Source organism: Phaenicophaeus curvirostris, chromosome 1, assembly GCF_032191515.1.
Source record: "Phaenicophaeus curvirostris isolate KB17595 chromosome 1, BPBGC_Pcur_1.0, whole genome shotgun sequence".
NCBI lineage: Eukaryota > Metazoa > Chordata > Aves > Cuculiformes > Cuculidae > Phaenicophaeus > Phaenicophaeus curvirostris.
In genome coordinates, this window is record NC_091392.1 from 55523084 (window position 1) to 55547116 (window position 24033).

A 24033-nucleotide genomic window follows, 5' to 3' on the forward strand; every position below is an offset into this window, starting at 1 on the left:
ACGGAAGGGGAAGGATTTGAGTTCATCGATACTGAGAACATCTTCTAAGGTGTAGCAAACATAGGTGCTACTGGGAGATGCCGCTGGCTGAAAGAGGACATTCTCCCTAGTTCTCAGTTTGTACTGCAGCCTGAAATGCGAGGAGGTAGCTTCATCGACACTAGACTTTTGTTGATAGTTTCTCGGCTGGTTTATTAAAAAAAGAACATTAGATTTTAACTACAACTGGCAGTCATCAGTTCATATCAGTTTCTTCAGCACAAAACTGCTCCACTTTTAAGCCTGGGAAGAAGACGCTTGTCTACTTCTCAGAGAGCCCTAACCTCTGTTAACAGGGCTGCTGCCATTACCTGAGGCCTCATGTTCTCCCCATTGTGAAAGATCTTCTTTGCCAATGATAGGTCATTAAACTATGGTGGGAACATGGAATTCTGCTTCTTTCTAGAAAAGTTATCAGAGAGCCAGACATGCATGAGCCTCATGAATCCTAGAAAATTCAACTTAAAGTAACAGCTGTTCTGTAAAGCAGCGCTGGAATTTTCTAGACTTTCTAGTGAAAAGTCATTAGAATGATGCTATTGTAAATCTGAAATGGTGTGATTAAAATTTAACCCCAGCTATAAATCACCAGTCAGCTTAAATCCATCCATCAGTGTTATATGAGGCTCCATGTGTGTTTTCTTTTGAGCCATGTGATTTTAAAAGAATAGGTTCAATGTGGCCTTCAGCATATGATGGCCTACATCATATGGCAGCCTGTAGTCAAGTAAAAAACATTCCCACTGTCTAGGAGGAGTTACTTGGAGACCAACATGCTGCCCCTATTTTTCTAAAATCTAAAGAAAAGAAACAGATTTCAAGATCCTTCGTGATTGTCTCAGTTTTGCAGTCCATTCTCACCAGTGAGATTTGTTCTTTCTTTTTCTCCCAGACTTGAATTGCAAACTCACTGTAACTGCACAAACATGTGCCAAGATTGAATGGCTTTTATCTCCAAGTTTTGCAAAGGTACTAGCTCTCTGACCAAAAAAAAAAAAAATAAAAGAAGAAGGGATTGGTGTAGAGAAGTCAGGTGTATCCATATAGGCGAATGGTAATTTTTTGCTATGCTTTCATGGAAAAGCATCAGTGTTGTCTGCTGGTGTGCAATTGTAGTGGCCATCCTCCTTGTTCTTTGGAAACTACTTTTAAACAAAAGAGATTTTTTTTTTTTTTTTTTTTAACAACTAGAAGGCTGATGTCAAATCTGCATACAGGTTTCATCTGGACTTCTTTCCAGTTCCCATACCTTTCTTGGGGAGAAATTCAGGGCCATTGTTCTTAGGAACAACTGTAAAGCTTCAGCGTAGCCTTCCACTAGCACTAAGTGGTACCTTTTAGGAAAATTAATAATTATTTGGGGAAAACTAGGGATAGATCTTACTTTTAAAACTCCATTTGAAATAGGTCCCTGGAACTTTGGGTTTACTGTTCATGTTCCAAGGACAGTCATCCCTGCTGGTGTACTACACAAGAGCTGGGACAGATATCAACTTCCCAAGCAAGCTTTGGTGTGAAGAAACCACTGATTTGAGTCACTTTTGCTGTATCTGCAAAACCGAGTAGACAGGTTAGGCAGACATTTCTTTTCAAGCCATGAGAGGGAGTTAAAAGATGCACTGACTCACAGTAGGTCCCCAAGATGCAATCAGCCAGTAATAGATAGGACTGTAAAAACTGAGTGTGAGAAATGCTTTGCCTTTTGATCCAGGACAAAAGAATTCTGAAATCCATTTCAGTCTGTTTTTTTCACAGTGGGGTCTGTAATATTTTACATGTATTTGTCTTCTATCCTTCCTGATTTCCTGTCTCCGTTAGCAAATCAGACAAAATTTATTAGGGTCATGAATATTTTGTTAGTTCGAGTGCTCAGTGTTCTCCTTGTCTTTAGTTTATCCTCCAATACCTCTTCCTTTCCAGCCAAAATCCTGTAACATGGTACAAAACGTCTCTTGCAAACCCAAAAGCAGCCTCGTTTGATGTTATGATTTGGCTTGTGGCTGGAAGCCAAGACAAGAAGGATCATGATTCTCAGATATACAGATTATTGTAATACACACTAGAAAAGACCCAGGCTGGCCAGCAGTCTGAACTGGGAGATTTATCAGCTGGTGCAACAGACAGTGGGAATTTATTGATACCTAGCTGCCTAACATACTGGCCTATTTATTCTCTCTGAAACATTATGATTATCTGTGAATTTGGTTAGCATGTATTCAGCACTTCTTTCTCCACAATCACTCCAGGACTGTGCAACCTCACTTTATTGGAGGATCTCACCAGGATTGTTTTATCAATTAGAAAGCATTTCTACCCATAAAACTTTAATGTAATTCTCCTTGATTGGGATGGAAATGGAAGCATAACAACATTTTTTCTGGCCAAGTTTAGCCCTAAAAGCCTGGTTACACAAAACAGGATTGCTGTTGAGGTACTGGGCTTGATGCTGGGATTATTTGAACAAAATATCACTCATATCCAATCACTATAATTCCTCTTACAGGTTTTTAGACACAGGCATGAGTTAGACTCAGTTTAGGCTTATTACAATCCAGTCATTGCTCAGGTCAGTGTAAGGTCTATACAAACAGTCCCTGGAGACCATCTGCAGAGTTTTCATGTCCCATTTCTTTCTCTGATATTCAGTCAGGTAAAGAGGTCTTTCCATAACGTTGCATGACAGTCTTTCCTTAATTGAAAAATTTCAACAACTTTACTTGTGACTCGCTAAGACTGGGCATGTATGTGTGTGTGTGCCCGTGAATAAATTTTCAGACAAAGAAAAAAAACCCTAATTGTAGAGCAGCTGAATATCTTTAGGGTCTGCTGTTCACATATGGGTACTGACTGGTTCACTCTATTCTGTTGCTATTGTGCTGTTTTGGGCTTAGAAAGTTCTATGGCCTTACCTTCTCCATGAGAACATCTGTGGAAAACACGTGTATCTCCGCTGAGCAGATGGCAGACCAAGGGACTCTGGTTGCAAAAGCATGAGAAACACACAAAGCAAGAACAGGATTTGCAGAAGAACTTGGATTATTGTACAGATGAGATATTTCTCATCATAATCATTTATGTATGAGTAAAGAAACTCAATTCAGGTGTAAGTGTTTTTCTTAGAGAATTTGATTTGACAATGTCTGTGTAAGTAAAATGTGGTAACTTGTTACTACACCCAAGGGAATCTTACGTTTTGTTACCCTGACTAGATGACTATGACTAGAAGTTCAGGTTTTGAACAGGACATTTCCACAAAGAAACAGTGAAAAAATTATACTATATTAATGCTACTACTTGAATTTGATGCATAAAATTGTATGAAAGTACAATCCTATCATACATGCAGATGAGTCAAAGTGTTATTTTCTGTTTCTTAATGGTTTTTAATATGGCTCCTACCGTCTTAACTTGGTCTTAGTACATTAAAGTAGTTGCATTTCCAAGAAGCTTGATTTTGATTAGTCTGATGTCCAGCCACAATCCAGCAATATAGCTGGATTCAAGTCCAGAAACAACTCTGTACAGGTTGTTGTTAGTTACACCGGTCAGTTAGTAGGACATGAGGACTCTTCAGAGAGCAAATAGGCAATATTTAGTTTTTGAAGACATTTAAAGAGTCTATTTTCCTCCTCTGGAGTTTATTTCCTCTTTTGACCTTTACTGTCCAAACACATTTGGTTTCTGGACTTACTGAAAAATGTTTCTTCTTCAAGGTTATCTGAGGTGGAAATGGAATTAGAAGGTAAAGTTCTTCCGTGTCTCTCATAGCTATTTTGTTAGAGGGTACCAAACAGTACACTAAATGGCATTTGGATGTTCATATACTGTTACAAAATGGAATAATGGCTTATTCATAAAATAAATAAATAAATAAATACAATGAGTAATTGAACATCCTTACATTATCTTAGTTCAACTAGGGATAGTATTTCTGTTGCACATTCCTCCTGCCACAAGAGAGCGCTGCAGGTCACTTGTAAATTGTTTTAGTGCATCTATGTGGGGCTTTTCTGGAGAAAATGAACACTAATGGCTTGGGTGTGTATCACATCTAAAATAAGATCCATCATATGTGTATACACACACACATATATATGGAAAGGTTTTCCCTATTGATAGGGGGAAAAGTGAAACCCGATTTGATCTACGAAATTAGACTAATTATTAATACAAATGGAAACAGAAGGAATCCAGTTCTCCATATTGTACTTGTATCTTCTCCCAGTGCAGAATATACATATTTTTGGCAGACAGAATTATGTGCCAGAAATTCTGTATTCTTGACAGTTCTGATATACTTTTAGTAGCACACATATGATGAGTAGAAATGGGCACGTGGTCCTGATGCTGTCACATGCAGAACTGCTGAAGAGCTGGCATTTGCAGTGTCATTCCTCGTATGGCTCTAAACTTGCTTTTGTGAACACCCAAAGTCAGCTGTTTGACCACGCTGTGAGAGGGCACTAGGCCATCTGAACAGGTGGCCATGAGCATTGACATAGAAAGATGCTGTTCATGTGTGCCTGCCAAGGGCAGTTTCCTGTTGCACCATACTGAGCTCATGCTCGGTTAGAGGGCTGTGTGCTCATTAATCCAGCTTTAAGCTGTATTAACTTTAAAAATAGCTTTAGTCACAGCATTGTGAGAGTTTCTGACCCATTTAAATTTAGCAGAATGGCATATAAGCAACAGATTTCTGGTAAGCCTTCAGTGCTCAGCAGAACAAATCAGAGGAGTACAGACTAGCTTAGTCCAGCTAGCACAGAAACAGTCACTAGTGTGACTAGAGGGGAGAAAGATCAGCTAGTTTTGAAAGCAGTATTGATATCCCAGCAGACAAAAACGTCTCTGAATGAGTTTATGTCCTCCAGCAAGGAATAGTGTATCATTAACATTAAAGAAGTCCTGTACTTCTAAATATAGTTTAAATGGTAACAGGGTAAAAATAAGTGATAAAAACCAGGGATGTATTTCAGAAAAGAATACATTCACACTAATACACTAGTGTTCATTCACTAAGTGGAACAGTTTCATACTCATTAAGGTATCACATCATAAAAGGTTCGGAGGTGTAAATTCATATATTTCTGCTTCATATGTTCCTGTAATCCAGTTCTGAGCAGTAGGGTAAATCACTGTAGCTGCACTGAAGAAAACAGAAGCATGTAAGTTTAAATGCTCAGTAGCAGCAGGAACAGCATTATCTGTATCACACTCTGTCTGCATTGCAGCGACTTAGTCCTTTCCTGTACCCTTATTCTCAAACAGTCCAATAGGGTATGAAGGGATTCTGTGTAGGTCATTTCAAATTGTGCTACAATGTGTAAAGTACTCTCAGTCTTTTTTGCTGTACGCATTAGGCCCAGCTTCACGAGGGAGATGCAGCCCACAATAAGTAGAGCAGCTCCAGAGAGACCACTGTTTCAGAGGCATTTGTGCCACAGATTCAAAAAAATATTAATGTAGTTATTTGAATGAAAAGTCACTAGTATCAGAGAAGCCATATCTACCTTGAAAACATGTTTTCTTTTGAAATCATGGTTCTATGCATCTGCTTCATGCACTTGTACCACTGATCTAGTCCTTACACATTCTTAATACAGGATCTAGCATTTCACAGGTCTTTCCCACCAAAGACATTTTGACATTTCAGAAGTTATTATAATAATACTAAGAGTCTGTGGGCTAATAGCTTCCCAGTTTCACTTAGCTCTTCTGCAAGACGTATGTTTGGATGAAGCTATTCTAAACTCAAGCCACTAGAAGGCAAACAAGCCACGTCTGGCTTTCCAGAGTAGGGGCTGAAACTCCTGCAGCAGAGGTGTGTGAGTATTCATTCCTGCCAGCATTGCTACCATGTGCTCTCTGCTATCCCCTTCTCTCAATGTGCACTTGGGTCTTTCTAACATTCAGGTACAGAAAATCTTCTAAAAAAAATGAATGTTATATTTCAGGTGCCTACAATTTCAGATACATTATATATGTATATATAGTTCATGTAAGAACAGGCAATGCTTAACAGCCTGGTGTGAACAGTTCACCAGAGTCCAACTCATCTCCATACAGAAGTCTTAACAAAGAGGCTGTCAATGCAATTAAACACTTTTTGCAATTGGAACCTTGTACACTTGCACTTATCTTCTGTTGGTATTTCTGGAAGTGGCAGCAGAAAATGCACTAACATTAAGTTTATAAAGGATTTTTGTAGTCAGGCCTGCAGTATAGAATATAGGCTATGTCTCACTTCAGTAGCTGATTTCAATAAAAGTAGTCAGAATAGAGACATATATTTTATAAGTCCAATCATGATTTAAGAATATGAGAAATGAAATTCCACTCTAAAGTCTAAAACTTGCTGCTTAACTACCATCACTTTTTAGAATTGCATCTTATTTCTAAACTGGATTTCTCTAACCTTACCTTCCATCAGAGGCTGTTACACATTTGTGGGATAGATTGAAGAGCTGTCTCTTCTAATGCTTCTCTTCTAGGTATTTATATGCTATGTGTTTGTACCTTCCTCCTTTCTTTCAGTAAGTTCAATAGACTGAGCTTCTTGAGTTTTCTATTATAGAAATGTTTTCTCATTCTTTATCATTATCATGCCTGTTCAAAAAAATTTTGTCGTCCTTCTGGAATGCAGATACCAGAACAAGAGCTATTGTAGGAGTGCCGTCATGGGAGAGGGGAGAAAAGAATGGGCATGTGCGTGTTTTCTTTTTTCCTTATCACTAGATCTGTGCATATCCTTTCTCATAGAAGTCCTTCTGATCACATTTTTTCACTGTGAGCTGAGCCTTCATTCGTTTCCTGGTAATGCTTTTCCAAAATCAGAAAAGTGGAGTTTCCGAAACTCCAGATGTGTTTGGTAGACTCTCTCTCCTATTAGAACCACAAGCTGAGCATTAATAGCAACTCTCCACTCATCTTCATTCCCTGGTGAAGTTTAGTCTCTGGGCAGACCTAAATCTGAGCAGAAATGGTAGTAATCAGTGTTAAAGAACAATTTAATTATATAGGCCTGCAGAAGAAGCACAATGAGTAAACTTCCGTAATTGTTGTATATTAAATGAAAACGTAGCCAGTGGTCTGTGTTTTGAAAGTCTCCTTGTTAGCTCTAGGACACCTACTATTTGACTGCTGCCAAATTAACAACAGATTCAAATTACTCAGTACCCACTGGTCCCACATCTCCATTTCCTATCATTTCAGCATTCTTTGTATGACTGAAAATTTTTAATGATGATTTTGTTTTCCAGGTCAATAAAAAAATGTACAAGGAAGAGGGCTAAAAGTTCTGTAAGTAGTTATACTTGGAGATTGCCCCACATACAGTTTAAACCCAAGACTCTTTGCAATTCTAATTTTGTATGGTTCTACGTTTTAAATCAAAACAGAGCATAATAGCAGGTACTGACTGAGGTATTCCTTTATTATCCAGACTGTCAAGTTCCATACATTTTAGTGCAATGCAAAAGACTCATTTTAAATGGGAAAATCCTGTCAAATCTGTCAACAGTGGATAAGTTTTCCGATCAGATTTCTGACAGACCAATGTGAAGTAGCTTCTGATGGCACACACTGCAGATAAGATTACATGTTCTTGTGAAAATAAGTGAAAAGAGCAGCATGTTTTAACATGGCTTACAGACATGCATCATTTTTAAGCTAACTTCTGAATGGGCATGCTTTTGTTGCCTTCAAAAATAATTATTGGGATATTTCTGAAGGATGTTGCTTTTTACACTTGTTATGGAAACCTCATTTTCAGTTTCTTTCCTACAGGCAAATGATTTCTCTAGGCTTCTCCTCATTAGATACAACTACTCATGGTTTAAAACATGAGGTTAGATGCTGTATGTGTCCCATCACAGCTACATCTCTTAGTCTCCCAAGAGAGCGCTTAGCACAGTGTGGACTGAATGGGGACTGTTTGAGTGGTGTCATACTATGATTTCCAAAAAGTACATTTCATACACCAAGTCTGCTAGCGTGTGATCCCAGCAATAAAGCATTGTGACTAGTGACACAATGCACACAATACTGCACTGCAGAAGAGTCCTTACACGGACCAGTTGCGTTCTACCCTGCTGTGTCACCAAACACCTGATACCTGAGACACTTTGGTGACTGGCATTTGGGTAGGCAGTGCATCAGCTCAGGACTTCATCAGTAATAGGACCACCATTGAATTAATTAAGATGACTTGTGATTCAATATATACCACTGATTATGCTTTGAATCTAGTGTTTGTATTGACACTAGGGGAAAAAAGTTATGGACACAATAACTCTGTCATAAATTGAAGACAGGGTAATAGGCCTGTTTGCCTTATATATATAATAGACCTGTTTGCCACAGGTTGACCATCCCTGGCACAGAGACAGAACTGATGATATGTAAGAAAAGTGCGAATTTGAATTCCAAAGTGCCCATAAACATTTGGTTGGCTGTTCAGAAGTGCAATACATCTTTGGTATAAACTACCTTATTCTTGATCAGGTTTAGGAGACTGCTGAATACTTCCATAATGATTGTAATGTTGGCTCGGATGTGCTGACCTAAGGAAATCTGCAAGGCATTTTGTAAAGCGAAGTTATAACTTTTATCAGAGCAAATGAGAGCTGGAAAAAAACAAATTAGCTTTTGATTAGAAGGTCTGCTGAGTTTGTTAATTTTTCCCCACTGTATCAATGGGTTCGTCTAAAAAAAATATATTAGACTCTCTCCTCATCTTAGAATTGGAGCATTATAAGTAATAAACTAAATATTTAAATACAATTCTGGGTCCTACTCTGTCTACCTTGGGGTGTGACAGTACTTCCCTGAGCTTTCCCTTCCCCAAGCTGAACAAACCCAGCCCTCTCAGTCTCTTCTCATGTGAAAGATTCTACTGTTTATTTAAGTGCTCCCTAACCTGGTCCCCTTCCACTGAGGGTTAGACTTCATTGCTCCAGATTTTCGCTCTTACATCATCCAAGAAAATGCTGTCAAATATTCCTAATGTAATTCATGCTGTAAAATCTTTGTAAGTACTTGCATAAATATGAATGGCATTCTGAAAGTTTGTCACAGGAGATATTAGAAGCAATTGCATAGAAGCTAAAGAATGAGACACTACATAGACCTGATAATAGAGTATAGGCAGAGGAAAGAAGCAAATAGCTAAACGAAGAGTTATTTTATGATTTTGTGGAATGCTCACACTACTGTTGCACAAACATCCTCATATGGCACATTATCTTCTCTCAAGCGTGTTTAAGGAAAGCTGTCAGCAAATAGTGTAAACCTATGTATTTTAAGAAAAACTCAAGTTATGTATGCCTTCCTTTGCTCTCTAGGAATAGCTGTGCTGAAGCAAATGAAACCTGTCCTTTACTTTGTATACGTGGCATAAATTTTAAGCAATTCAGTTATGCCTGACCACCGTTCATGACAGCTTTTAATAAACGAACATTGAGTAGCAAAGATTTATAGACAACCAATGGTCAGCTTCTTTCATATTAATTGTAGGAAGAGCTTGAAATTGATTTTACAATTTGGCTAAATGATGGGGAAGACACGACAGATAGGCTTCATACTTATAAGGCACACATCATTAAAAGCTTTATCTTGACCATAATTCCTGGTTTTGTTTGAATTCTCCAAACAAACAGACCATATATTGCATTACAGAATCACAGCATCGTTTAGGATGGAAATGCATCCATGCCAGCCCTCCACTACCCTTGTGCTGATCAGAGAGCTGGCAGACACTGCTGGCTCCACTAGGGACAAACAGGCATTCCTTGAGGAAAAAAGGCAATGTGGTGTCTATCATTTACCATTTGCAACTGAAACCAGAAAATATTGCGTCAAATGAGGCAGTAGGGTTATTGAAACTTTTTTAAAAATAATAAAGAGAAGTAATAGAGAGCAGTTTGTCAAAACACAAACAGTAATACAACTTTACATCAATAAACTGCTAGCTGACAGTCTATTGCTGTGGACATACTTTAGTATAAGATAGTCTCTCCAAAAATCTGAAGCGTCTTTGTAGATGTGCTGTGGAAATGTTTTCCAGAATAACTTTTAACCTAGTTTTTAATAAATTGTTGAAAACTTCAGACTTAAATCATGCCTGTTAATCAAACCACACACTTGTCGTCAGTGTGTAACATTGATGGCTGCTTCTAAATGTATGCAAGTAAATTCTGAGGTGTTTGGCTGAACAGTAGTTTCTAAAGGTATCTTCGGAAAGAATTTCCTGAACTGAATTCAATGCTAACACCAATAACAAGTCAACCCCAAATTCAGCTAAGGTTGATTACTGAATTTTTGCAGACTACTTTTTAAGCCTAAAAAAAATCAAGTATCACATGCATTAATCACATTATCACATTAAAACTCTGCCATAGAATGCAAGTGTGTGTGTGTGTGTGTGTGTGTGAACACTCTAAGTATATTGGCAGGCAAGTTACAGTTCTGTGATGAAAAAAACAGATATAGATTACTTGAATACCATGTTTTATTATTGTCTTGTATACATTAAATTGACAAACTGCCCTGGCATGCTCTTATTTTATATGAACCTATATGTACCTGTGACAATCCAGAAAAATCTCATTTGCAACATACATTTCTTCATTATGTTCATCCCTAAGATTTTAGAAAATATATGATCAGTATATCAGCCTGTATATTAAACGAACTTCTAATCCCATGTTGCATACACACATGCATACATGCATATATATGCACATGTTGTATACAAACTATCAATATTTTAGGAATTCCCAAGGTTAGTTTTTACATGCTTTGTACCATTAAATGTTGAATGTAAGGATGTCACTGTATATATAAACACATTATTTATATTAATTATATAAATATATATGTATATATATAAAAGTATATTTTTATATATATATAAATATATATTAATTATATAGGTATATTGCCCAGGGAAGCTGTGGATGCCCCATCCCTAGAGGTGTTCAAGGCCAGATTGGATGGGTCCTTGGGCAGCCTGATCTACTGGGATCAGGATCCCTTCCAACCCAAACTATTCTATGATTCTATGATATAACAGACTATGTATTCCAACAACTAGGTAGCTTTGGGGCTGCAGGGGAGTTAGGTACTTGTGACGTATTTTGGGTTCAATAGTACTTGCAGTAAACAAATAAATCAACAAAAAATGTGTGGATACGTGATTACCAATGCAACAGGTTCATTTTAAGTTAAATTATTTTATTCAAGAATGTGAGCAATGCATTTTCTGAATAGTTTAACTCCAAAAAAGTTATTCTTTCTCTGTAAAAATCAGTGGCCCACAGTAGAAATGGGTGTACCAGAAGTTTACTGTACTTTTGTTTACAGAAGCATACTTTTGTGTGCAAATGCACAGTATTAATAAAACAAACAGCACCTTGTTTGGTTGACATAAGTGTGATGGCATATTCCTTTCTTAAAGGTCATTCTTCTTCATTTGTAGTCACAGGAATATTACCAGTTTGTGTGTTTCATATCTGAATTGGAGACAGAGAAGACAGCTGTTAAGTAGAAAGACTAGGCAGTAATTACCAGGCTAGGAAGTAAGACATTCTGGGTGAGCCTACAAGGAGAATCCATTCATTTGTAGCTCAACAATGCATTTATATTTCCAGCCTTTTACCATATAGGCAACATGTGTGTCCACTAGAAACAGCACTGGGGTGAGCACTTTCGTCTTCCCTTTATCACCTCCAAGATGTGCTTGGAGGCTGCACTCCTGTTGTCCCAGCAGACCCCAGGCACAGCCAGGAGCCCTGGAGCTGAGGGGTGCCCTGGGAAGAACAGAGACTGGGATGGCAGCAGAGAAAACTCTCCACAGCAAGCGGCCACCAGCCATCACCTACCACGAGGAAAACATGAACCTATAAATTTTAACATGCCGAGGACAGATCTGAGGCGATACCCACAGCAGATGAAGAACAGCAGGAGTCCTCACTGACATAAATTAGTCCCTACCCCAAAAGTGATGCTTTCTAAGTGGGGAAAAATTAAATCTGCACTGCTGCAGCAGCATTTACTCTGTCAAGCAATGTTGCTCTCCTCTGGAAAAATGATGGCATCTTTCAATGCTATCTGGAGTCCCAGCTGTAAAGGTGAGAAAAGCATATTTTTTAATTTTTAATATTTTTTACTCCATATTAACAACATAAATGAGATGCTGTTTTACCTCAAGTACGTTGGTGGGTTTTCATTTGACATCAGTTACAATCCCTTGTGATTTCATTTGAAATTAACTAATCATCTGGTAAAATTCCCTTTCATTTGTTACTGACATAAGGTGAATTTGAAACAAGATTTAAGAGCAGAAGCATCTCTCTCATTACTAAGCCTCTGAGATTTTTTTTACATGATTTCTTTTTAAAACATAAAATATTAATGTCACCTTGTAGCTTCTGTTTGAGAAGAATATCAGTAATCTGTGCATTTCAATGTATAATATTGCCAACGGTATTAGAATGAAGGCCTTTCTAAAGGTGTTTGATGGCTAATCTCCCAATGGTGTTGTAAGAATTAACTAGCTAATTATTTAAATGCTAAGTATTATTGTTGACAGACTAAGGTTGTCAGTGCAGAATGGCAACATGAGCTTTTTTGCTGCCAGCTGGCTCCATCTCCAAGCAGAAGAGACTTGCTCTCAGGAATGACAAGATAAATCACTCTTCCTCACTTCTCTGGTTTTCTCTCGCACAGAATTACTGAACATGGCAGAAGTCATACTGGTGTGTTTTAGTGACATTGGTCCAAGAAGAATTTGCAATAAGCTAAAAACCAATTCAGTAGAAGTTTCCTCTACCATTAACTGAATCATAGAGCGATATCCACAGAGAGCGATATCCCACAGAGTCACATTTGTCTGCTGTTCTGCGGCCATTGACTATGAAATCTAGGATCAATAAACCAAAACCTGAAAAGTGCATAAGGCACAACACTCATTTTTGCTGTATCAGGCATTTAGAAACTGATTCAGTTATGGTTCCAGCCACAAGAAGGAATCTATGCAAGCAGTTTTGAATGTGTATTCAGGTCATATTCCAGTTGCACAAAGAGTGATCATCAGTCTTAAATGATGAGGTTTAGCTATGACTGCTTAACTACTCCGATTCAGGTAGCTACTCTCTAGTGTGTTTATATCTTCATATTCTAGAATATACTGTGCCAGAGCTGATTTTTTTTCAATTTATATTATTTTAGTATGTATAATCAGCAGAAGAGATTAATTGATTAGAGAGGCAATTAACGAGGTTAGAATCCGCAAAAAATTATACACAGTTTTGTGCAAGAATTATGCTGTTCCAGTATACACAATGTCCTAAAATACAATTATTTTAAAATTTCTTGACATTCACTGTATGAGGCTGAACATCACGTAGAATTCAAACATAGCAAAATGCGTTCCCTTTCATTATAAGTTGTTACCTTCCTCACCTCTTTCTAAACATTTGATTTTATATATTTTCCATATCTTCCTCTATCTACAGCTGCCTTTTTGCTGGGCACAAAAAAAATTACAGCATATGAGACACACCAGAATGTCTCACAGCAAAATAGCAATCAGGTTTTCATTTTTCACTTGAGAAGACTCTTGGGAAAAAATAATGCATTAACAAACCTTAAGGAATTAGCATTGCTTAAAATTTCATCTTACAAAAATGCCCCCCATATTTTACCTTCTGCTAGTTCTCTATCAAAACAAAAAAAAAAAGTGAAAGTACAGTTTGTTAGTTTGAGTGAAAAGCGTACAGGAGATCAGGCTAAATTTTCCCTGTTGAATTAAAAGTACAGATCAGGCCCTACCCTTGTGATTACCACACAGGGACTGCTCAGAAAGGGGAAGTCAGACAAGCATTTTGCATTAAAAAGATATGTACTATAAATGCTTGAGTAGAAACAGGATTTTAAAACAACACTTTTAATGAATGCAAAAGTTCTGTGACCACAAAAGAAGTCACTCATTGCACAGATCTTAACTTCTTTCTGATTGTTTCAGCATCAGATCCAATTCAAATGTTAATCTAAAGATATTAAAAACAGTTAAATTGTTATTTCTTTTTGAAGTATTTTCCAGAAGGTATTCACTTTCAGTGTTGGAAAAAAAGTTCTATTATTTCCAATTCAACATTACCTGGGTTTATCCTGCATTCCTGGTTTCTCATTATGCTGTTCTCTGCTAGAATAAAAAACTCTCCAGTAACTGCTATTTTGTTCCTAGTTGTGCTACTTGCACTGTTTAATTAAATACTCTGTCATCTCTTTTAATAAGCTAAACTCTGAATCTTTACAGTCTTTCCATTTTCTTCTGTCCTAGAATTATTTCTGAAGCTCTTCTCTATGCCCTGCCCCATGCAGCATCACCTATAAAATATAAAGGATGAAAAGTCACCTTTCTTTTCTATGAGCTGTTTTGCTATTTCTGCTTCCAGTGTTAGCCTCCATATCCTCACAGCTAAAATTCACTAATTATTTTCTATGATCCCAACACCCTCTGTGGAGAGCAGAAGCCTGTATCTGGACAGCATCCAAATGTCTGGTAAAAAAAAAAAGCTCATTTTTTCATTTGTAGTTCCTGCTTCTGCACAGGCAGTTTTGCTTTGATTGTACTAATAGATAATTGGTTTAACATAGACCTATTTTACTACACAGTCCAGGTTGCTTCGTACAACTGTTCTGCTCTCTTCCTTAATTACCATTCTGCCCATCTTTTAAATCCACTGGTTTGGGTTTTTTTTCAGCAGAAGAAAACATTGCAGAGTGCTATGGCTTAGCACCAGTTCCTGAAAAGCTTCTCCATTTGAGGGCAATTCCCTTTGGTGATTGTTTTTGTCAGCCTGCCATTTAGGCAGTTCTTAATCCATGTCATGCAGTATGCTTGAGTTACTCTGTATAGCATTGTTTTCCATCAGAAAGACATTCATTACTAACTCAAGTGTCCAGAATATGTCCAAGCAGCCTATGAGTTTTGTAAATTAAGGAATCTGCACTGAAGTAATCTCCTCAGAGAACAAAAACATATTTGTTTGACCATTTTCTATGAAATAGCATCAAGGACTAGCGTTTATATATATATACATATATATACACACACGTTTCTTAATCAGTGGAATACCAGCTTTCTTATTGTGTTGTCTGGGAATGAGGACAAGCATAATTCTCCACAGATATCTAGGTCATCCTACCTGACATTTGGAAAACTCTTACAATATTAGCACTCAGAATTCTTTAAAGCTCCTACTATGTCCCAATTTGGTAATCATACAATTGAGATCAGGGATTAAGTCAACCAGTTTCTTCAGGCTTCTGAATGCAAGTTGACTAGCCTTATTCACTTTAATTGCCAATCTAATATCAAATCTGAATAAACATTGTTGTGCCCTAGTCCTCTTCCCTTTGCTGATCTTGTAACATTAAGTGTGTTTCAGCAGATGATAACCTGGAGAGTTGTGCTGATGTAGAGTGATAAAAAATATTCATAAGGAAAGACGCAGTCCCCAAACCCAAATATGTACAAGCACCATTAGTCTGTTGGTTAATTTGTCAGCTGTGCATATGAATGTGTGACTGAACACGAAAATACTCAGATTTACAAGTTCCAAAGTTTGTGCATTTTTTTGAAGACATTCATAAGAAGTTTTGTGCATCCATTCTTGAAAAATGGGGTTACTACTTAACCTCTTTTAAATCCCTTTGATTCCCATAATCCTCTATGGCATTGTCTTGGTGTCAAATTATCTGAGACACTCTCCACCCTCTTGGTCTCCTTCATAAATTCTCTTTAGGAAAAAAATTTTCACAGAAAGGGTCATTGGGCACTGGAACAGTCTGCCCAGGGAGGTGGTTGATTCACCTTCCCTTGAGATGTTTAAGGCACAGGTGGACAAGGTGCTGAGGGTTTAGTGTTTGGTACGAATGGTTGGACTCGATGATCCGGTCGGTCTCTTCCAACCTGGTGATTCTGTGACTCTATGATTCTTTGGGCAAGGTCTCTTATCCAAATTTCTACTTTGCATCTTATTCTCCTGGATTGCTGTGTAGTCTAATAATTATGCATCAGGATTCGTATTTGCTCATGATTCACCTTAATTCAGTCAAACAAAGCCTTTTTGTGTCGTTCCTTCCTGCAGTATATATGGCACACTGAACATACTAGAATTAATATAATTTTATGCACTACTTTTTGTTAAAAGTCGGAGTGAGTGTTGCTATACGGAAGACTGCTTTGTGGTTGTGGGCAGCCCAGTAAATGCCTACCACCTTTTACTTGGCAACAAGAAGTGTGTGGGCCTCAGTGATAGATTGCCAGGGGATGCAGGGTGAATGTTTTCAAGATGAGATGAGGGATACAATTTGTGGAACACTTCTGTATCGCTCACAGTTAGCATGTAGGCTGCTGCCAAATGCTGGTTATTGTCTTCCTTCCTGAAGCAGTACCGCTTGAACATTGCAGCACAGTGCTATTTTCAGCTCCTTGACAAGATGATTACAATGTAAAGTCACGCTGCGTGACCAACATGCCAGGTGTTTGCTGTTCTAACTCCTTTTATTACTTTGGGGATGAGAGAATGATGAAGGGAGGGATTGGAGTTACTTAGGAGATTTTCCAACATCAGGTCAGTTTAGATAGCTGGGCTATTTTTGCTTAAGGCATTGCTATACTGTATGTCCTTGTTTTCTCTTTTACAGACAAAATGTAGCAATAAAATTAGCAAAAATAAAATGCAGCCTGTTAATAATTTTTGAAGTGTGCAACTCTGAAAGGTCAAAACAAGGCCAAACAGGTAGGCTTTTTCCGTCACTGAACAGGTATTGAGAAAGTTGCAGTGGAGCAAACTCCCCAGACTACACAGCATACATGCTCACTGATACACAGTGGGGTGGAAGAGACAGGAGAAGTGTAGTACAGATACCTTTTCTTTTTACACCCTAAGGTTCCTGCCAAGTCTAAATAAATTGGGAAAACTAGAGACAGCCCTTGTGATTCTGTTTTTTAATATCCTTTGAGTAGGAATTCAAAAGAGATCAGATACAATACTTCAAGATCAAAATTAAATATCTGTAACAATTGGTAACTAGCATGGTTTTTTCTGAGTGTGTGTTTCACATACTATAACCAAAAGACAAAATTCCCATTCTGATCTTATAACAGCAACATTTTCTAAAGGGTGTCTCATAACTAACTGATGAATACAAGTATGTTTCAAGATATTTATTTTAAATACAAAAGGACTCAAATTCGATTATGTTGCTGGATCCGGATACCTGTCAAGATATCTGGCCTATATCAGCAATTTCTCTTTCTAATGGAAATTAGTCAAAGTCCAATATGAATTTAGGCTCCATGAGGCAAAAGCAGATTTTTACACTGATGATTTTTTTTTAATACTTAGGCGGTTAAATACTCGTAGGTAGTCCTAAGGGGAAGGAAGTACTGATATTATCAAACAAGTACTTAAAATATTTTAGAAACTAATCTATTTAAGGCCAAACTGATATTGAATTAATAAATGCAGGAATCTACAGATAATAAAGGTATCTGTAGAAAAAAAAATCAGTCCAAAACCAGTTTGTGATGTAATAAAATAACATCAGTAGTTTATTAAATCTGAGTCACAAATTCAATTGCCTCTGAAAGAAATTCCAGGAAAGATCCATTACAAATCTAAACTCAAAAAATCCTGCAGACCACAAAATTATTACACAATTTAGGAAGAAGTCTCATGTTAGTAGAGGCATCGGAGTACAAATAAGCTTTTTAAAGCTCTAATATTAAACTATGACCTAATAAAACAACATTAGTGCCCCTCCTCTCATTGACACAAAAGGCTTTTTAAAACAATCATATGCATTCACAACAGCTCTGACAGTGACCAAACCAGATCAGCAGCCTGAAACACCTCTCTCCAGCCTTAGGCTCAACGCAATGCAGATTTGTCATCTTCTAATCTTACTCAACTATATTTGGCAATAAAAATGGGAACTAATTTTGCAAGTATTACAAAAGCCAAGAAGAAATTTGCCGAACCTACTAGAATTTGATTATTCACCTGCTCAGTCATGATCACATACTGCAGTTAATTATTGTGGAAAAGGAAAGATAATCTGAGCTGCATTGATGCCTTAATTCCCCAAGCCTTGCTGAGCCAGCTGCATACATGATTTGGATTTCTCAAGGCTGAAAATGTCTACATTCTCAGCAGACAAGTAAACTTTATAATCAGTCAACTGTTGTCTGGCCCAAACATGTAGCCACCAGTCACAATCTTGACACATTTCTTTCAGTAGGAGAAACTGTTGATTTAGGCCAGATTATGTTTTGCCGGTGATATCCTGGGTATTGGCAAAGAATGTGCACAAGGTCCTGTTTCCTTGAATGTGGTATGAACAAAGAGCAGAAGATAATTTCCTTGCTCAGAAATCCAACTCTCCTTTTCAGCAGGTACTCTGCTCATCAGAAGCTTTTTCCCTTTGCTTTCTCTCTGGGCCACCCACATTGCCTATTTGTTTTTTCCCCAGCTTTCTGATTACTTTTAAACACATAGCTCCTACCAGTTTATGTCTCAGCCGGTGAATATATAATAATTTCCCAAGAAAGTTCTTTGTTCTCCACAAATTAGTTTGTGCTTCAGTTCTTCTTTGTAAGGTAACTGCTTGGGTGGTGGCTTCTACTGTTTTCAGCAATTTTACTTCATACAGGAGCTTAGCTGATGCTTCTTGTTTAGACTGAATAGAGAGTGCCCACCATAACCAGAGGATTAATGAGGCCTGAAATTTTCTGAAGATCTAAGACAAATATTACAGCAGCCATCAACATCTTCTAGCTCAGCGACAGCATTCCTGAGAAAAGTCAAAGAAAAGCTGATAACAATCAAGCTGCAAAATCACCTAATCACCTGTTTCTTCTGGTTTTAGCATTTCCCTCAATTTATCATGAAAAATTACACTTAGAATGAAAACATAAGTGAAAAAGGCAAGGAAAAAGAAGTAATTTTAAAGCTAATAGGGAAAGAAAACTGAAGGACATATATCATAAAGAAAAAATAGACCCTAGAGGAAATGGAGAGACATAATAAGATTGTAGATTTCCATAAATAAAGTTCAGCATCTATGAGCTCTGATTTATATATGGCAAGAAATGAAAAATGGTCAGCTGCAGCATGTATTGTTAGTTAGTCTTCTCCCCAGTATCCCTCTGAAAGTGGTTCCATCTTAACAGCTCCTAAAATATGGTAGTTTGGGGCACAGATTCGTACAGTCAGCAGGATTTGGCATTGGTTTATCATTTTGTGAAGCATTCCAGTAGTTCAGGAGCTGCTTATGATGAATTTACGTCTTCCCCTCTTCAAAGAAAACAATCTCCATCAGAGAGATGAAAATTGTACTCAACCCCTTATTTGATTTTAAACCAGTGAAATATCTGCAAGAGTCTTAATACAGAAAAGTATTTTCTGCTAAAAGAGCTGTGAATAGAATAGCCTCCGCCATGGGAAAGGAACTAATGATCTCTGCCATTCCCTTTGTCTCTGAGTAATGAAAAGAAATAACCCATCCCTCTTTCACTTTCCTTTCCCCAAAGAAAACCATGGGGAAATAGAAACATGACAAGAAGAAATACTTGTTCTCTACAACACATTCATAGTGCAGTGCACGAGGAGAAGAGCAGAAGTTCCCCTAGGTCAAAACCCAAAAGATACTACCCAAATGCTTTTTATCTGCACAAATATAGCAGCAGCAAAGACTGCAGTTGTGCTAGAAACACAAACAGTACATATCTCAGCCTGTATTCCATGTGCCTGCTCAGTATGTTTCATAGGTTGGGCTTGCTGTGCTTGCTCAGCATCTCTGAGCCCTCGCAGTTGCCTATCAAGTTATAGCATCTGAATGTCACACCAGAATCCAGGGACTGAGAGCACAAAACACATGCTTTTCAAGCAGCAGTAAGGGCAGCCACATAGCACTCATGTATGTTGAGGAACACACATGTACAAGCAGTCTCTGAGTACTTCCAGAAAAGACATTAGAGAAGCAGAAATGCAGGTTGTTTGCCCTGTGATGTAGTCCCAATAACCTTTGTCTTTTTTTGCATTGGAGAGAATACAAAAGAAATAATAACAAATGGGATCACTTATCCACTGTTACACTGACAACCTCTCTCTGGGCAAAGCAGTAATAACTACGTACTGCTATGTTTGTAGTTGCACTAGTTCATAAGATAAGTTAATTAATCTTGTACCAAGCATTGCATTAATTCAGTGATAAGGCTTTCAGTGAACTTGGTGTCCAAAGTGACAGGGACAGTGTAGATCAGCCTATGAATAAGACTGAAAAGTAGGCAAATAATAAAAAAACAAAGTAGTAGCATGCCTTACTCAGGCACTTTTGCTCAGTTCTGTAATGCTATTTTCATTTCACTGGGACAGGTCATTTTTTCCTTAAAGTATTTAATGAAATGTCTATTCATAATTACAAAGAATGCAAATAAATAAGGGTAAAATTAACTTTTTTTTTAAAAAAATAAGACATCATGTTGCAGATTCTTTCAGTTTCAGATCTGAAAATTACCTCAATAGGTAAATTCATAAATTCAAGCTATCCACAGCAGGATCAGTCTAAGAGGGCTTAACTGATACTCAAAGTTTGGTGTCAATTGTCTTGAAAATTTAAATTGAGAATTAAAACCATTTTCAAATACTAATAAATAAACTTAACAATGAAGATAAAGAGTAAAAATAACTCTCTAGAGGAATAATTTTTGTTTGCCTATAACACTGTAAAGAACGTTTTCAATAATAGTGCTCAAAATTTTTTTTAATTAATAAAAAAATCTGTGTCAAACATTTTCAAAGTTCAGTGAGATATTTGAAAAGAAGTGGGTCTGGTTTCAACTCTGTTGGAATGGAAAAAATTTTAATACTTTTCATAATTTAATATTTTTCATCATCTCAAGTCTGAAGCAGGTCAGTTTGTGTGACTTGTTGGTAATATTTTGCAAGATCTCCAAAATTACTGAGACTCAGGAAGCATGGACCATCTGGGAAAATCAAGAATAAGAACATCTAAGTTTGCTGCTAGGTGGATCTTTAATTTTGCTGAGCCTCAGGGAATCTCTTAAAGTTGACAGGGCAGTGGTTTAGCTGACCTGGCAATACATACTGCCAGAGCAGTAAGTAAAGTATAGCTGTAAGCATGCAAGTTATGTGTAACTGAGGCAGGAATCATCTAGTGGCCAGGTATATTAGTATCAATTCGGTGACAGTTTTAGTCATTCATTCATAATGACAGTTTTGTAGTCTTCTGTGGATGAGTGAGAAGCAATGGGAAGTAATACCAAGACTTGGGATGAAGGAAAACCTGATAAAACAAGCCTAGAGTGTTATCCGTCTTAGAAAATGGAACAGGAATTTTGTGCTCCCAAGTTTATTCACAGGCCTGTGTGAAAATCACTCTTGTAAGTGCGTAGTTCCCACTGGAGGTGCAAGAGGGAAAGGCAACACATAGGAGAAGCAACACACTGAAGACTAATGATGCATGGAAAAACAGAGAGAAAAAGGCAATTTTGTCTGCAAAGTGTCCAAAACTCAGCAAAATGCCCAAGGCTGGAGTAAGGAGTAGAGTGGAGGAAGTTTTAGGAAAGCTACAGAAAGCTGGTAGGATTCCTCTTTACAGGTTAAACTGCTGAGTATCCTGCCAGAAAACAGTAAATCCAAATTAATTTCCTTCTTCTGCCACTGGGGAATTCAGCTCCATCGTAACATCTCCAGTAATAACTATAATCAGTTGGCTAAATTTGATGGCTGATAATTCTTAATATTTCTCATTGTAGGTGTTCCATTTTGCCTGGATTGCTTAAATTGACTCGGAGAGGAAGTGAATGAAATACAACTCATGGTCAGACACTTAGGACACTTAAAGAAGGTAGGCACTTACTTGGGTGAACCATCACCTGCCCATCTGCACTGTTTCTCTCAGTCACTGGATACAGAGAACCATTAAAAAATATTACATGCTCCTGTCTAATGGATTCTGCCAACCCAGGTGGCCTCTAAAGCCGGTTGCTGGATGGCTTGCGTTATAATCTTAATGGCCTAATGCTATGAGCACTGTTATTCACAGCCCTAGAACACTGAGAAGAGCCTGGGTGCTTTGGCTCGCAAACATCCTCATGCATTTTGGATGGCCTGCTCTTCTGCAGATGTTTTTTGAATATACCTTTGATATTTATTTTTCAAATTAAAACCTAATCTTCAAATTTATACCAAGCTGATTAGCTGTTTAGGGCACAGAATTCTACTGCTTTTAAGTCCCACAATCAATGAAAACAGCAATTGCCGCCCTTCAGTAATCCCCTAATTTGCACCTACAGTCTGCACAGCGAACTTCTCTGCTGAATGTGTAATCTGGTCCAGGACCATGCACAGTCATAAGGAAAATATATAGAGGTCTTGCCCCCCTGCAGTCCACACAGAATACCTGGAAGAAGGACATTGTCCAGCCCCAAGGACAATTTTTTCATTCTAGTTCTCATTGTAACCTACAAATATTTGAGGATAATCCATCATCTAAGCACTCTTCTGCTAGATTTCCATCAACAGTGGTGTAGGGATCAGTCGTAACAACCATATTTCTTATATTTATACATGAAGTGGATCTCTGACGCAGAGATTCTGGCCAGTTTCGATCTCTTTTGGCCTTGGGAAAACTTGGAGAAATGTGACCCATAGACATCATGTACATAAATATATCATCCAGTTCTCTTTGACAACATGTGCTTTATACGAGTGAAATATGAGAAATTAGGAACCATACTGTTCAGCAAGAGTATGTTCTAATGAAAAATGAAAGTGTGACACACATACACCACTTGCATACTCACAGAAATCGGAGCAAAGACAAGTATAAGAGCAACTACCATAATAATATTTATTTCTACCATCTGTTTTTATGCAAAACCAGTCTTGCGAGGACAGGCACTTATCAGAAATTTTTACATTTCAGAAGAGAAAATAGTACAGTACACACAAACATGTCTGAAGATTGATTGCTAGGAAGATGATCTGACCTGGTTCGTATGAATTTTGATCATTCAAAACTATTTTTGAGCATAAAACAGAATATACTTCTTATTTCCATCCCTACTCTTTTTATGGACTTGGTGCTGAGTACCACAGCTACACAGTCTTACTATTACTCCATAACAGCCTCTTCCTATTGGTCTTGGCACTCTTGTCTGTGTCAGGTACACACTTGGGTGAGTAATCAGGCAGTATCTGAGCAAAGGAGGGAGTACGCTATGTGATACACTGTGCTTAGTAGCAGTGAGGTCCCCAGCTTCAGCATACTAGAAAATTAAAAAGAGAAACCATAGCTGTTGGAGAGACCTGACAGCAGTTTTGGTTTAATGACCCACTTCAGGCCAGCCATCCCATTACCACTCAGAATATTCAAATTTAACTGTAATTTTCAAGACTCTATGAAGGGCATAAGTCCCAGTTTTCCAAAGGACTATGCACCACATGCAGCTTACCTATTTTTATCACCTCATTTGGGTATTAAGTTAATTGACATAAACATATAGGCTTCACAGATTCAGCCAGCAGAAGAGCAAAGGTTCTCAGCATATAGTGTTTTAAATTTACTGTTTGCTTACTGCTTCATTAGGTAGTCTGTGCTCACTTTGCAAAAGAAGTCTGCAAAAGAATTTACTTAGTCTGTATAAAAGTATCTTGCTATTTGTTTATGCTATATATTCTCTTTCATACAGCCTTCAATCAAGCAGAATCTGAAATTCATGTAATCATTGAATTATTTAATAACATACTTCTATGACGACTAATCTGACACTGAGAAGTAATGCAGTATCAAGCCTGTCATGCATTTAAAAATTATTTCAGAAATTCTATATGGCAGTTGTTTTTATTCTAGAAGCTTCAGGTGTGGAGAGGAAGCATGGGAATTTGCTTCCTGTGT

General features: G+C 37.6%; 1 long non-coding RNA gene across 1 annotated transcript in view; it reads right to left on the minus strand.

Moving 5' to 3' along the window:
* Nucleotides 1-11318: 11318 nt before the first annotated feature.
* The window catches only part of LOC138716653 (uncharacterized), a 52611-nt gene continuing 39896 nt past the window's right edge, over nt 11319-24033 (minus strand). The window contains exon 3 of the long non-coding RNA XR_011336698.1: nt 11319-11549. This is a non-coding gene — a long non-coding RNA (uncharacterized lncRNA). The remainder of the gene's footprint in view (nt 11550-24033) is intronic.